This window comes from Triturus cristatus, chromosome 8 (assembly GCF_964204655.1).
Source record: "Triturus cristatus chromosome 8, aTriCri1.1, whole genome shotgun sequence".
Taxonomy (NCBI): Eukaryota; Metazoa; Chordata; class Amphibia; order Caudata; family Salamandridae; genus Triturus; species Triturus cristatus.
In genome coordinates, this window is record NC_140591.1 from 362,478,249 (window position 1) to 362,491,585 (window position 13,337).

Below are 13,337 nucleotides of genomic sequence, written 5' to 3' on the forward strand. Positions count from 1 at the left end.
TGTGGGTGAGAGGGCAATTGCTTTTGCTTCCCGCACTTTAACGCAATCTGAACGGAACTACTCCGTTATTGAGAAGGAAGCTCTAGCTGCAGCGTGGGGTGTCCAATATTTTAGAACTTATGTTTGGGGTACCAAATTCCTGCTAAAAACTGATCACAAAACTTTGATCCGTATATTGTCCCCGGGTGGTGCAGGGAAAGGTTCTCCTAGGTTGGCAAGGTTGGCTTCTAGACTTCAAGAGTATCAATATGAGATATCACACGTTCAAGGGTGTCGGAACTTCCAGGCTGATTGTCTATCCAGACTATTTGTTGTTCATAATGATTCAAGCGATTTTTCTTCTAACTCAGAATTTGACGATGAAGCTGTTGCCTGGGTACAGGATGTTGTATCTGTCGGTGAAGGGAGTTTTACACAAGATGACTGGTCCAAGGCCATGGCTGATGATCATGTGTTACAAGAAGTTTTCCGCCTTATTAAAAGTGGTGCAAGGCGTGAGCGTGCACATCTCTGCTCGCCCATATCTTCAGGTGATTGATGATTTGTCTTTATGTGGCACTAGTATCCTAATGCGGGGCGACAAAATTATTCCTCCTTCAGATCTAAGGTCTACACTGTTCAACATTGCTCATGAGGGTCACCTAGGCCAGACTTTGACCCAGCGCAGGCATAAGGCTAACTTTTGGTGGCCGGGGTTGGATTCACAAGTGGCTTCATGGGTAGAGAAGTGTCCGTTATGTAAAGAGGGCGAGAAGAGACTTAAAGTTGGTGTCGGCTCTGCCAGGGGTCAGTTGATTAATCCTGGTACACCTTGGCACAGTGTTTGTCTTGATTTTATTGGTCCCATGGAAGAATTACCGTTGAACAAATGGTTTGGTATTGTTTCCATTGATATTTTTTCGAAGTGGCTCACTGTTGCTTTTGTAAAAGATATTACTACAGAGAGCACAATAACATTTTTTTAAAAAATATTTCAGGATGAAGGTTATCCTAGTGTTTTAATTACTGACAATGGGACACAACTAGTCTCGCATGAGATTCCATTGTGTCTTCACACTCTCAAAGTGCTGATACCAACAGTGGTTACATGTTATCCACCACGTCGGAAGATATTTCAGTTGCATTCTCAACCAGAAGAAGTTGTGTCGGGAGAGGTGATGCCTCCGATCACAATAATGTTGGTTCTTCTGGTTCTTGCACTACAGAGAGTATTTCTTTACCTTTCAACATGCGTGCTACTAGGAATCGTAGACCACCATTCTACCTTAACGATTATTGTTGTGAATGATTTTTCCTTTCTTTTCCTGGAGTTTTATTGACTTTGTAGTTTTGACTGTGAATTTAACTGCTACCATTGTCAAGAATTTGCTGTCATAAATTTGTTTTTTTGTTTTCGTTAGGTTGTTCTTTATGTCCCTCCTCAAAGGAAGAAGATATGTTGTAAATGCATCTTAATGCATTCTTGTGTATCTTTCACCTTAGTTCTTGCTTCTAGAATGTTTACTGTGTTCTGATTCTATTGGGGGATTCTATGAGCGCCAGTTAGCAGTTGGTCAGCTGGCGTGGACTTGTTACATCTGTTGCTGTATCATTAAACTACAAACTGCACCTACCTGTGTTTCCAGCGATGTATCTTTACAACAGGTAGCAAGGCTTAAATCCTGTGAAAAAACAGTCAGTTGGCTTAAGCCTACCTCTTTGGAGAATTTACCTCCTCAAGCTCCCAATATAGGAACAGTTTAAGGGGACAACCAATACTCATGTAGATTCGAAGAGTATAGGGGTTGTTTAACATACTCCACCCAGGGGAGCAGATCACCTCTCTGTGATTTATCTAGAACATCTCTTATTCCCACCCTATATTCTGTCAGCTCAGGCATAGACCCAATCCGTAGCCAGAACAAAAAAGGTTTCAGGTACACTAGTGGAACAATAGATTGGAAACCTATGTCATGTTTACAAATCAATGGCGTACTTTGAGGCAGTTTAAGGGATACTCTTAAAAATGTATTCTCTACCACTTCAAAGGCTTTTAGATTACCATATCCCCAGAGTTCTGCTCCATATGTTGCAGCACCTACATCTTTGGCCCTTCAAACCTCAAGAAGGGGGAAGACGGTGTGAAACAAGGTCTTATTTGCAAATATTAAAATGGCGGCCACCCTGTGCTTTAATATGAAAGTGCTTTTGGTAACCTGGGTACCCTATGTATTTGCACTAGAGCGGTGTATGCCAAGATAATCAAAATCTAACACTTTATCCAACTCCTCCCCTTCTAACATTATTGATCCTCTGAATCCTCTGTGGGGGTGTATGGCCATAAATGTTGTCTTGCCCGTGTTACTTGCCGGTCCATGATCTAAGCAGAATATGTTAAACTTACTCAAAAGGGTCTCTAGGCCCTTGTTTTTTTTTTATACCATTAAAGTATCATCTGCAAATAATAGGGTGGGTATTTTGGTTCCCCTAGAACCAGCAAATTGTTATCACCAACCCAAGAGGTAGTCAATGCAGCCATTCACAAACAGCAGGATGCATTCCTGCCTAACTCTTTTTGCAACCTTAAAGGGATCTTTTTTTCCACGTTTGTACCCCACCTAACAGGTGCAAAACTATCAAGATGAAGCCTGGCAAATGAATCGAGGAGAGGGCGCGGAAGCCCTAGCACTCCTAGGGTACATCCTTACTTTTCTATAGGGACCATAACTAAGGCTGCCTTGAGGTCAACAAAAGCGACATAAAGGCTACCCCTTTTTATGTCTACTTCTTTCCACTTTATTAAACGAAACCTAAAAACCTGGTCACCTGTACTAATTTTGGGACACAATCCAGCCTGAAACTGTGTAAAAATGCTTTTTTCTTTGACCCAGGTAAGGATCTGGTCTAATAAAAGCTTGCAAAAGATTTTTGGGGAAGAATCAAAAAGACTAATTGGGCAGTAGTTGGCTGGATCGGACTTAGAGCCTTTCTTGTGTATAGGTATAAGCTCCACCCCTTTCCATGAAGTTGGAAGCCCGCCACCTGCTAAAATGGCATTAAAAATGCTTGTAAACTAGGGTGCCCAAATTGGCAGTTCAGACTTAAAGAGGTCCAACGGAATTCAATCTAGCTCAGGTGCTTTTTCTGCCTTCTGAGATCTAGTGGCTGCAATCACTTAGGTCACTGAGAAAGCCCAACAATCTTTAATAGTATCTAATTTAATAGGAGTCTTGCAGGATGTGGGGGGTACTATAAAATCAAGAGTTAGAGAGGAGCTGCTATATAAAGATTTAAAATTGTTCACCCAGTCTTGTGGAAGAATGTGTGCTTCTGACTATATTCTATTTCTCTTGGCGCCATGTGCTATTATATGCCAGAATGTTACCTGGTCCCCTGAGCGTGTTGCAGATGAAATATTGATACAAATTGATTTATCCCATGTAAATTTAGCATGTTTCAGGACTTATTTGTAGTTTGCTCTAGCTGACTTTAGGTCCTGCAAAAACCCTCATTTGAGGGTACTAAGGAGATTGCTCTTGGCTGATCCACAAGCCATATCGTACCGGGAAGATCTACCTTCTGAGTGGAATTCGTACGTGGGGCATGTTTAGAAATTAAGCTCAATTTCAGTTTCTAAAACTTTTTATAATGAGCATCCATAATCATATCAGGAGCTTCCTCTGAGTTGGCCATGTAAGACATAATGGGGACTAGATATTGATAGAGTAATGTGTACTTGAGCTCATTGTCCATAATGCTATCCCACTCAATTCTCCTCCAGTTATTCCTGACTGAAAGGACACCTCCAGGCAGTTGAGGAGTCCTACTCCCCTTTTCGCCACTTCTGAAAAGCGAGAGGTGACGAGGGAAGTGGTCACTCTTGTATCTGAGCAGCACTTCCATATCAAGAAGCTCACCCCAAAATTGTACATCTGTTAAAAAGTAGTCAGTGACAGATGCTTTTATTAAAAGGAGGATGCCACTCCAAATCAGATTTGGTTCAAGTGGCAACTACTACAAAGATCAAGCATTTGTAAGGCACCCATTGGAGTGAGAATGAAGATAGGTGCAAAATTTGGGGGATGCCCCAATATTGGTCTTCTTCACTTGCTCTTCCGTTGTAGAGTGCCATTGGTCCAAAGCATACGATAAAATCTCTGGCGACAATCAAAACTGCTTATTTTCAAGGTAAGGAGGAAATATAATCAGACAATAGACCGAGGACACAGTAATCATTTGATTTGGAGACACTCCTGCTATACACATTACAGAGAAGGATTTTGATTTTATCAGAGGTGGAGAATGGCAAGCATATCTGGACAAGTGATAGGTAGTTGGCTGAAATCATAACCCAAATTGGCAATCCACCAGAGGTTCTACCTGGTTTAGACTTATAAGCTGAGACATAGAAGGTTTTAAAACCCTGCAATTATGAAGGGGAGATCTCCCAGGTTTCTTGAAACATGATTATATCAGTAGTTTCTATGAATTCCCTCTAGTCCACTTGAACAAGCTTGATATCCAGCCCACAATGTTCCAAGAAATGATTCCCAAATTATTTGTTGGTGTAGGGGGTGTTACCGCAGGGGACCTGTGAGTTAGACTTGGCTAACGGCTACCTCCCCTGCCTGCTATAATCATTTCTTAGTGTATCAAAGCAAACCTCCTTCCAGTCATGCTTTCGATGTATAGTAATTGGCCATGGGCCCTCTGTGGTTGGGACCCTGTAATGAATACTACCAATTGTACTCTACAGCACACAAGCTTGAATTTGAGCAGTGAGTGGTTTAAAAACAACATGCAAATATTTCTCTGGGGCAAAAATGTGATGACCGATGCCCCATTCTTTGAAGACCACCCTTTCTGACCATACGGCATTCCGTTGGGCTGTTCTTTTCTAGATTATCTTGGTCACGTCCCAGTTAAGTTTAGCGGAGGCAATCAAATTTGACCCAATCCATGTCATTAGGGTTTATGTTCTTAGGAGCAGGGATGTGAGCAATGAACCACAGTAAGTTCCCTCTGTTGAGCATGTCTATAGAGCCCTTTGGAATGTATCATGGAATGAAGATGAGTATTAAGTGAGAACTCTCCTCTTAATTGTACTTATGGAGGTTGAAATCTTGCTGCTCATCTAGCTGTGCTGTAGTGGGGCCTTAACAGGTAATCAAATCCTCCGACTGGAAACTATTGCCTGCAAAGCTATTGGGTTCACATATCTGATGCTCGCTAAGTTGAAACCGATTGGGGCCCAAAATGTTCCATGTTTCGTAGAGGCCTTTCTCTTTATTTTGCGCTGAAGATGCAGGTATACTCCAACAGGTTGATGGAGATTCCCTTCCAGGCACTTGATGTTCAATTATGGTTGTGTGGGTTTGTGGGCCCCTTTGTTGACCCCTGGGATTAAGGCCTGGCAATTCCAGGGTCTCCTATTCAGATTAGGTGCCTTGGTCCACCCTTTCACTTTGTGTACCCGGCATCCCATCCACTCCTGTGAGGCCGCCTCCCCTTGTCCTGGTATCCTACAGTCCAGTGGTTCCGTGCCTAGGATTGTCTTGACACAATAGACTGGAGTTGGTGTGGGGCAGACAGAGGGCCAGGCAGGTGAGTCAAGGACTAATGCCAAATGCACTAATGAGGATGTAGATGGAGGTATACAGCAATAAATGTAGGGGCACGAGGCTAAGCGTTAGGGCGTGCTGGCCCCTCAACAAGGCACAAGCTGCACCGGCTCACCACCGGTCACTTCCATACCTATGTTGAGCCTGCCAACCCACTGGCTTTCTGCCCTCAGACTTTGTCTCTCCCAGGGCAAGAATCTTATTTGTTCCCTTATTGCATTTTTGCTTCTTGCTTATTATTAACTTCTTCTCCTTACTCCTTTGATATTACTTAAAACAACAATTGGAGCCTCCTTAAATGTCATCCTTAGTCTTCTTGCCAGTTACCGGCAGACTGGTGATATACCCAACCTGAACGGACCCTCTGCTGAAGGAAGGCAGGGGGACACTGGTGGTGCAACGTCAACAGGGCAACAGGAGGCCGCAGGAGACCTGGTGTGGGGGAAAGCCAGAGGGAAAGGCAAAGGCACAGCGGCACAGCGGCACGGTAGCCCCAACTGAAGGCCCAGCCCAGCTCCCACTAGGGGGGCTGACCACACCAACGCAGTGGCACTGACACCGACACCAGCACAGGCAGGTACAGTGCCCCTCCAAGGATACTCCTGCACTCCGCACTCCACCACAGCCTGCCGCTCCTCACTGCTTCTATCTTGCAAAGCACGCCCAGCAATTTCTGCTTCCCTTACCATAGTCAAGATGAATACACTCTTAAATGGTGAATAGCCAAAAGTAGTAAAGTTAATCAAAAGTGTAAGAGTAACTTCACATAAATAGATTTGCTAATGAGTAAAGGTACCTTTGTGACATGGTAATATTTGATACTATTGTTAGCACAATTCTGGAGGAATACGTTAGAATCATTAAACTGTACTGCTAGAAAACAACTTTAGCTGTAATACTGCTCAAAAAAATTAAAAAAACAAAAATAAGTAGACAAATAAATTATAGGAAAAATACCACAATTTAGCCATAGTATCATTGGACCGCTTTACATTTGCACTAAAGTCATTGTGATCTGAAGTGTATATTTATCTCATTATTCTAGTCTTTCTCAATGATTAATAATGTAGCATGCATGGTGCAACTCGGTGGGAGGTCTAAAATCAATTCATGAAATTGATAACCGCACTCTAATTGACATTGAAAGTCATTAACTTTTGGCTTTCTGTGAATAATTAACATCAGCTTCAAAGAAGACTCTTGCTGCTTTCACCGATCTTTACAAGATTAATTGAGGCCCTGCATGTGCCCTCTAATTGTGAATTTCTCCCTGTGTTGTGGTCGTGGTGAATTAAAGCAAATGCAGAGTCATACTTTCTAAATTGAAATGATCATTATCACATAGCAGTATCTGCTATCAACATTTGCAAAAAAAATTATGGACGGAATGCTTAACAATGCAAACATTCACCCCCAGCCACAAAGATCTGGGTTTAAATACCATTCTTTTGCTCACCATGCCACCCCAGTTTGGACCCAGCCATATGCAAATCAGTCTTAACCCTGTTCCTCATGGCAACAGTCCAGCCTGAACTGCCAAGCCATGTCCTCTCTGGACCTGAAACAAGCATCCTGGGATTAGTTTCGCAGCATCGCCCCTCATCTGCCAGTCTGGTTTGAAACCAGTGGTGATGTGAGCACTGGAGCCACGTCTCGGCATACCCTTCCCTCTTAGGGCGATATATGCAAAAGAAACAAATGTTAGACGGAATGCTGAATATTGCAAACATTCACCCCCTGTCACAAAGATCTGGGTTTAATCCATTGTTATTTTGCTCACCACCCCACCCCAGTTTGGACCCAGCCATATGCAAATCAGTCTTGACCCTGTTCCTCATGGGAATGTTCCAGCTCAAAATGCCAAGCCAGGTCCTCCCTGAACCTGAAACAAGCATCCTAGGACCGGTTTAGGGGTAACACCCCTCAACAGCCAGGCTAGCTTGAAACCAGTGGCGCAGTGAGCACTGGACTCATGTCTGGGGATACCCTCCACACTTACTGCGACAACTGCAAAAGAAACAAATGACAGACAGAATGCTGAATAATGCAAACTTTCACCCCAGTCACAAAAATCTGGATTTAATTTATTGTTCTTTTGCTAGCTTGAAACCAGTGGCGCAGTGAGCACGGGACGCATGTCTGGGCATACCCTTCTCTCTTAGGGCGACAAATGCACAAGAAACATACAATGGATGGAATGCTGAACGATGTAAACATTCACCCCAGTCATAAAGATCTGGGTTTAATCCATCGTTCTTTTTCTCACCACCCCACCATTGTTTCAACCCAGCCATATGCAAATCAGTCTTGACCCTGATCCTCATGGGAACAGTCCATCCCGAATTATCAAGCCAGGTCCTCCCTGGACCGGAAACAAGCATCCTGGGACCTGTTTCAAGGCATCACCCCTCATCAGCCAGGCCAGCTTGAAACCAGTGGCGCAGTGAGCACGGGACCCACATCTGGGCATACCCTTCCCACTTAGGGGAACAAATGCGAAAGAAACAAATGATGCTCGGAATGTTATGTTATGTTATGTTAAACGGGGTTTTGTTAAGCGCTCAGCTACTCAAGCAGAGTGTCCCGGCGCTATCAGACCCGAAGCCACAGAGCTCTAAACAGGGGGGGGGGGGGCTTATTGGCTAAAGAGCCAAGTCTTGAGCTCTTTTCTGAAGGACAGCAAGCTCTCACTCATCCGTAAAGAGAGTGGGAGGGCATTCCAAGCCCGGGGCGCAAGGTACTTGAAGGAGCGTCCACCAATGCGGGCGCGCCTAATTGCTGGGACCGTGGAGAGAGATAGAGACGCTGAGCGCAAAGCTCTGGCTGGTTTATAGAGGATGAACCTCTTTCTGAGATAACTAGGGCCCATGCCATGAAGGGTTTTAAAAGCAAGGGTGAGCGTTTTAAACTCAATGCGCCTCTGGATCGGCAGCCAATGAAGGGTTTGCAACAGGCCAGACGCATGGGCGCGATGACCAAGACCAAAAATCGCACGAGCGGCCGAATTTTGCACAATCTGCAGGCGCGAGAGGAGAGACTTCGGGAGGCCCAGATAAAGGACATTGGCATAATCAAGCCTGGATCCTATTAGGGCCTGCACTGTCGTCTTCCTGTGGGCAATGGGGAGGAGGGGAAGGAATTTTCTAAGTGCTTTCAAGACCCCAAAACACTGGCCAACCAGACTCATAATTTGTGGTTTCAGAGAGAGGGAGGTGTCCAGCTTAACCCCAAGATTTTTTGCCACCGGTGTTGCATTAGAGGGGGGGGACATGTCCAGCGGCCACCAGGATTTCCAACACGTATCAGGGGGACAGCCAAAAAAGAGAACCTCGGATTTTTCCGAGTTGCATTTGAGTTGATTCATTTGAAGCCAATTAAAGACTGCCTCCAGACAGCCTTTGATCAGAGCACCATCGAAGTCCATATCTTTCTCGCATGAGAAAAGGAGCTGAGTATCATCAGCATAAGAGACAATCTGGGCACCGAAAGACTCCGCAAGTGCCGCCAGAGGGGAAATATAGATATTAAAAAGAGTAGGACTCAGGATTGATCCCTGAGGCACACCCACCTCCATGGGTGGCACTACCGCGGAGTGTGGGGGTGCCCAGACTGTTTGTTGGCGGTTGGACAGAAAAGACGAAAACCAGTTGAGTACCGTACCACCAATACCGATCTCCTCAAGGCGCGCTAGAAGGCGGCCATGGGGGACGGTGTCAAATGCCGCCGAGAGATCAAGCAAAATCAGCATTGCCTTCCCCCCAGAGTCCAGGACTTCCTTAATGGCCTCAGTCACCTCCAACAGGGCCGTCTCCGTGCTCATGTTGGCACGGAAACCGGATTGAGTGTGGTGCAGAATACCATGGGACTCAACGAAGAGCGAGAGGACAGACTGCACGTGCTTTTCCGCAACTTTTGCCAAGGCTGGGAGCAAGGAGATAGGTCGATAGTTGGCATGAGTAGTGGGGTCTAAGGACGGCTTCTTCAGCAGTGGTACGACCATCGCTTGCTTCCAGATGGAAGGAACTGTGCCTGTTTCTAAGGAGCGGTTTATAATGGGGTTCACCATCGGGTTTAGCACATGGGCCACTTTAGCCAACAGCTTGGCAGGGCAAGGGTCCAACGGAGAGCCCGATCTTATTTTTAAGAGTAATTCCAGAGAGTCAAGAGGTTGGAGAGGAGGGAAACTCATCAGGCTGGGTTGCCCCTGCTTAGGCACCTCAGACGGGGTATTGGGCCAGGACAGTCCTCCCAGGTCGAGAGAGGAAAAAGTAGCCTGAATACTCCTGATTTTATTGGAGAAGAAGCTGGCTAATTGAGAAACCCACGTCTCAGAAAAGGAACATTTGAGGGAGCTGGCGGCAGGAGAGGTAAATTCTTTAACAATAGCAAAAATTTCCTTGCTAGTGTTCGCAGCTTCTTCAATCCTATGGGTGAAGTACATTTTTTTGGCTACATAAATTTCTTTATGATAAGCCTTAATACAGGACCTATAGGCCTCCTTTAGTGAATCTAAATAGTTGGCACGCCAAGCTCTCTCGGCCTTCTTACAAAGCCTTCTACTGGTATTGAGAGCGTGTGTGAACCAGGGGCCAGAGGCACGTGAGGATTTCTTAAGGGAACGCTTAGGCGGGGCTAAGTCCTCCAAACACTGTGCTAGCCATGTTTGAAAGCGAAGGAGGTCCAGTTCTAAGTCCCCGGTGAGAGAACAGGGGTGAGATAGCCTATAGTGCTCAATCATCTCAGGTGTGACTAGATGAAAGGGGCGTGACAGGCGGGACTGACATCCGACAGGCCTACCCGTCCCCGCGAACAGGGACTGAATCTTAAAAGTTAGTAACGAATGGTCCGACCATAAGACGGGAAGAGGGGGTGCAACAGAGATGGGAGAGGTGGAGAAGATCTGGTCCAATGTGTGGCCTTTATCGTGGGAAGCTTGGGAGCCATGGGCTTCACCCAGTCCCATCTCAAGGACCACCCGCACCCTGGACAGCTCAGATTCTCCCCTGTACCAAGGTCACATACCCCACAGTTGCTGTGCAGGTCAGTTCTTAAAGCACGCAGCTGAGGGCCAGTGTACTCCACTATTCCGCACCCGTCCGCATCCGGGACGCTGACGGGCGCAGACGGGCTTTCCTTAGGCGCTCCTTTGGCGCGGGAAAGGCGCCTCCGCAATGCGCGTCCGCTGCGCGGAGTCATCACCTTCTAGTTTTATAGTTCCCGCCCGTGAGGCAGCAAGCCTAGTCCGCCGACCAGCGAGCCAGCCTCACTCAAGATGGCCGCCGTCCCCGTGCGACTATCCCGCTGTCCACTGACCAGCGAGAGGGGCGCCCAGAGAGCACAGCAGGAAGGAGGAGAGCGCGGAGCAGCGAGGAGCCGACACCGGTGAAAGCGACTTCGCTTCGCTGCCCCAGGTAAGAAGAGAGTCCCCTAAGCCCCCAAAACACAGCGAGAGTATAGGAAAGATCTCCCGGCTTTGCGCCTCAGGAGAGAAGGTGCAGCAGTAAAGGCAGAATAAATACACTTCAATACACTTCACATAAGATACACCAAAGAATTAAAAACGATAAAACAATAAAATCCAGTTTTTAAAATAGCGCTAGTCAATAGTGCAAAGTAGGCAATCACCATCCACCGCCACAGAGAGCTCACACCAAGGCAGCCGCCCAGGTAGAGTCCGTGGCAAAGGTCTGATCGGGGCAGGGCAGGGAAGCTAGTTTTATAGTTCCCGCCCGTGAGGCAGCAAGCCTAGTCCGCCGACCAGCGAGCCAGCCTCACTCAAGATGGCCGCCGTCCCCGTGCGACTATCCCGCTGTCCACTGACCAGCGAGAGGGGCGCCCAGAGAGCACAGCAGGAAGGAGGAGAGCGCGGAGCAGCGAGGAGCCGACACCGGTGAAAGCGACTTCGCTCCGCTGCCCCAGGTAAGAAGAGAGTCCCCTAAGCCCCCAAAACACAGCGAGAGTATAGGAAAGATCTCCCGGCTTTGCGCCTCAGGAGAGAAGGTGCAGCAGTAAAGGCAGAATAAATACACTTCAATACACTTCACATAAGATACACCAAAGAATTAAAAACGATAAAACAATAAAATCCAGTTTTTAAAATAGCGCTAGTCAATAGTGCAAAGTAGGCAATCACCATCCACCGCCACAGAGAGCTCACACCAAGGCAGCCGCCCAGGTAGAGTCCGTGGCAAAGGTCTGATCGGGGCAGGGCAGGGAAGCTAGTTTTATAGTTCCCGCCCGTGAGGCAGCAAGCCTAGTCCGCCGACCAGCGAGCCAGCCTCACTCAAGATGGCCGCCGTCCCCGTGCGACTATCCCGCTGTCCACTGACCAGCGAGAGGGGCGCCCAGAGAGCACAGCAGGAAGGAGGAGAGCGCGGAGCAGCGAGGAGCCGACACCGGTGAAAGCGACTTCGCTCCGCTGCCCCAGGTAAGAAGAGAGTCCCCTAAGCCCCCAAAACACAGCGAGAGTATAGGAAAGATCTCCCGGCTTTGCGCCTCAGGAGAGAAGGTGCAGCAGTAAAGGCAGAATAAATACACTTCAATACACTTCACATAAGATACACCAAAGAATTAAAAACGATAAAACAATAAAATCCAGTTTTTAAAATAGCGCTAGTCAATAGTGCAAAGTAGGCAATCACCATCCACCGCCACAGAGAGCTCACACCAAGGCAGCCGCCCAGGTAGAGTCCGTGGCAAAGGAATGCTGAACAATGCAAACATTCACCCCCAGTCACAAAGATCTGGGTTTAGTCCATTGTTCTTTTGCTCACTACGCAACCCAAGTTAGACCCAGGCATATGTAAATGAGTCTTGACCCTGTTCCTCATAGGAACAGTCCAGCCTGAACTGCCAAACCAGGTCTTCCCTGGACTGGAAATGAGCATCCTGGGTTCGGTTTCGGGGCATCACCCCTTCTCAGCCAAGCTAGCTTGAAACCAGTGGCGCAGTGAGCATGAGACCCACGTCTGGGCCTACCCTTTCCACTGAGGGCGACAAATGTAAAAGAAACAAATGATGGACGGAATGCTGAACAATGCAAACATTTACCCCCAGTCACAAGGATCTGGGTTTAATCCATCGTTCTTTTGCTCACCACACCTCCCCAGTTTGGACCCAGCCATATGCAAATAAGTCTTGACACTGTTCCTCATGGGAACAGTCCAGCCTGAACTGCCAAGCCAGTCTTGGCTGGGTCTGAACTGGGGTGGCAAAGTGAGCTGAAAAATGATGATGGATTCAACCCAGATCTGTGACTGGGGTGAGTGTCTAGAAAGTTTCAACGCTCCATCCATCATCTGCTTATGTTTGATTTGTTCGCCCTAGGATGGCACGTATGCCCAGACCTAGGTCCCTGTCTCACGGGAAGACCTGGCTTGACAGTTTGGTCTGGACTGTTCCCACGAGGCACAGGGTCAAGACTGATTTGCATATGGCTGGGCCTGAACTGGGGTGGCGAAGTGTTCTAATGAACAATGATGAATTCATCCCAGATCTGTGACTGGAGGTGAGTGCCTGAAAAGTTTCAGCGCTCCGTCCAACATCTTGTGTTTGCTGTGTTCTCCCTAAGTTGGCAGGGTATGCCCAAATATGAATCCATTGCTCACTTTGCCACTGGATTAAAGCCAGCTTGGCTAATGAGGGATGTTACCCCAAAACCAGTCCCAGGATGCTTGTTTCCAGTCCATGGAAGACCTGGGTTGGCAGTTCGGTCTGGACTGTTCCCATGAGGCACAG